The 3764-nt window shown below is 28.3% G+C and overlaps 1 pseudogene; it reads right to left on the bottom strand.

Annotated features, from left to right (window-relative positions):
- Nucleotides 1-1178: 1178 nt before the first annotated feature.
- Nucleotides 1179-2163, bottom strand: LOC111618722 (annotated as a pseudogene).
- Nucleotides 2164-3764: the final 1601 nt, after the last annotated feature.

Genomic DNA, 3764 nt, shown 5'->3' with positions numbered 1-3764 from the left:
TAATGCAAAAAAAAAAACATTGNACATCTATATTTAATTATTGTATATGTATATATATTGTTGCTATTATTACCTATAAGTACTAATTATTAGTTTGAAAAATATTTTGTCTTAATTTTATTATAAATTATTTATATGTGGTAATTTTTTTACTTTTTTTAGTACCATAAATAATGAAACAAATATAATCGAAAATGATAATTATGTTGACACGGAGTCAACACAATTATCACCAGAAAATTTTTCCCAACTAACCCAGAATGTAGAAATTGTCCCAAATATTGATATTAATCAAGAAATTGAGTCAGATCAGTAAGTTGTAAATAAATAAATAATAATTATTTTGATGAAAAAGAATAAGATTTTTAATGCATGGATTTTGTTTCAGACTTTGTCAAAGCAGTGACTCGAGTACTTTTGGTCGAGAAAAAAAAAGAAAAAAGAAACCAGATACAGATCAGGATTACTATAATAAAGCTTTATTATCTTTGTCATCAACTTCAAGTGCAATAAATAGTTTTTTGGATAGGAGTTGTAAGTTCAAATTTATGAATGTAGGCAAAACAAATATAGTACAAAACAATGACAGATTTAAAAGTTATTTTTTTTTAAATTTTAGGTTCTGTGTCACAGCCTGACAATATTGATCTCTTCTGTGAATCTCTGAAATTACGATTAAAAAAATTGGATGCACGGGACCAATTTAATGCCAAAAAAAACATTGAATTATTAATGTTAGACCTTGAAGGTCAGGAAAAATATTTTGCATAATTAGCCTGTAAATAATAAAATAATTTTTCAAAGTTTATAAAATTGTCTTTATTATTACTAATGAAAAATTTAAGTAGTTTATACTGTATAATTACAAATACTGTATTAACTTATACAAAATGAATTGTTTAAAAAAATTTTTTATAATACACCTGGATATATCTTGCTATTCTGCCATGGTACAGATCCTTCATTACACAAGTAAATAACTAGTTCATCACGCAAAGATTTTGCATGTATGCTATGCATATTAGATCCAAAAGAACAATGTGAAGAATTAATATTTTCATCTTGGTGCCATAAACCTGATTAAAATTATCATCATCATAATCAGAGAAGCCTGGGGGATTGTAAATACTTGCATTTTCTGTCAATAAAAAATTGTGTAAAACAAGGGCAGCGGCAACTATTTTTTCTACTGTTTTCTCACTATAATTGAGTGGTCTTAAAAATTCTAAAGCCCACCAACAGAATTCCAAAAGCATTTTCTACTATTCTTCGAGCTCTACTAAGGCGATAGTTAAACACTTTTTGGAAATAAGTGAAAGCTGATCTCCTTGAATAAGGTCTCATTAAATTTTTTTTAAGAGGAAAAGCTTCATCTGAACAAAGAAACATGGGAATACTTTATTAGAATTTAATAATTTATTTTCATTTAGAAGATTTAATTTTTCTTCTAAAAGCGTTTTTGCAAAACAACTTCTTTAAAAAATCCCACAATCACTTTCACCACCCATGAAACAAGACTCGACTGAAATAAATTTGTATTCATAATCAGTCACAGCTAATAAAATTTTGCTAAATGATCCTTTATAATTATAATTTAAGCTTCCACTGTTTTTTAGCATTGAACTAGTATATGCTTGCCATCAATGCTCCCACAACAATGTGGTAGCTGCCAACGAGATTCAAAATCTTTAGCAATTGCTTTCCATTTGTTTTCATTATCTGGCATTTTCATATAATCATTCTTTAAATTGTTCCAAATAACCTATAATAAAAATAATAGCAATTTATAAGTTAATTGCTATTCAAATTTAATAACAATTTTAATTTATACCTTCGTAGTTTCTTCGATTATTTTAGCAATTGTCGATCGTCCTATTCTAAATGAGAAACTGAGGCTCCGAAATGTCTCACCCGTAGCAAGAAATCTAAAAAATTATGTTTTATGATAAAAGTATACTAAAGACCTAACTATTTTACAAAGTATGAAAGATTAACAAACCGTAATGTTACAGATAATCTGTCTCTAGCAGATATCGCTTCTCTCCATCGTGTATTTTTCTTAGTTATATTTCTCTCTATTTTTGACAGCAAATATTCGAATAATTCTGGTGACATTCTCAGAAATCTGAAGATTTTAAAATTTATTATTTTGAAATATCCTCAAAAAACGATATGTAAAAAAATACAATTTAGTATTCTCGATCGTTAAATTGTAGTTCCGGAATCAACGAATTATTAAATCCATGTAAATCACGCTCTCGAAATAGCTTTCTAACCCACCAGCGTCTCTTTTGGCGTTTTTTAATAAAATCATTTCTTAAAATCATCAACGATTGAGTAGAATACAACCACCAACAAATAACAACGTCAGATACCGACGGCGCCATTTTACTAAACTATATATGACGTTGTTACATTTCCGTTTCCCATTCGGCCAGAATTTTTACGTATGTGTGTTCTGGCATGAAAGCGTAAAACAGAAACTGAACTGAAAGCTGATTTCTGATTCAGTTTTCTGCCACACAATTTTACGCATGTGTGTTCCTGGCCTTACTGTGTTTTTGAAGATTTTTGTCAAATTTTAGAATGTTAATTCGAAAGGAGAGACATTTATATAATTTATGAAGTTAAATTCAGTTGGAAAAGCTTTGTAAAGACGATTTAATTGAATTATATTTTGATGTATTTTATTAATAAGGTTGAATTTATCTTTCAGATGATGGTATCACTTTTCTTTATTATTATAAATCTTGCCGCACATGTCATTTGCCATCCTCGCGTTGCGGGTAAATATATTACTGTTTATTTACGATATTTATAGAAAATGATGTTAACAACAATAATAATGAATACTAATTTGTATTTAATCACACAAAAATTGAAATTAATTGTAATTATTTTCTCCTAAAAGACGAGAAGGAAGAGGTTTGCAACAAAACGTAAGTTTAACTTTAATTTTATTTCTTTTTTAACTATTTAATATTCATTATACATATAAAACTTTACTTTTTAGTGGTGCACTATGTCAGTCTGATGCAGAATGCTGTCCTCACCAGAAATGCATTTATGGAGACAAGTCTTGCTCTATTACTTTCTGTTATCCTGAATGTGTTAACATGACAACAGAATTTGAAACTGGAATACATTTGCAATGATAAAATGTAGTAAGGTATAACTATTTTATGTCATATACGATAAAAGTAAAAATAAAATAAAGCGTAGTATATACAGTATATAGACAGAAATCGTAATGTATTGATATAGCTACCAGTCTCTTAACATTTATTCTTTAGTAAAATGAATGCATTCTTTTGAAAATATTTTGTAAAAATCATCTAGTGAAGATATATATAAACAAAAAATACATAAAATTATAACGAACACAATATTATCTGTATGGCAGAAGGCACGTTTGTGTTATGGGTGTAATAGTGGCACGTGGTTTTTAATGTACTTAAAATACCTAATAAAATTGTAGGGCCTAAATTAAGTAAGCAATAAAAGGTTTTAAATGAAAATATTAATAAGAAGACTACATAGACATTATAATAGAAAAAATATGGTGAAATTAAAGGGGTAACGTAAAGCAGCATATTATTGGTATCATCTGAAAAGAGGTGACTCCAGGGAGAGTTTTTACGAGTAACTGTGGTTTAACAAGTGGAGATAACTCAAAAATTTTCAGCTCGATGTTTAGGCGATAACACACTATCAACTCTCAGATTTCGGTGGGGTTTAATCTACTGCTCCATAGGTCAGCGCAT

The sequence above is a fragment of the Centruroides sculpturatus genome, unplaced genomic scaffold, assembly GCF_000671375.1.
Source record: "Centruroides sculpturatus isolate CEXI.00-Female unplaced genomic scaffold, Cexi_2.0 scaffold236, whole genome shotgun sequence".
Lineage (NCBI taxonomy): Eukaryota > Metazoa > Arthropoda > Arachnida > Scorpiones > Buthidae > Centruroides > Centruroides sculpturatus.
The sequence above is the reverse complement of the archived record's forward strand: the minus strand, read 5'-3'. Positions and strand labels throughout refer to the sequence as shown.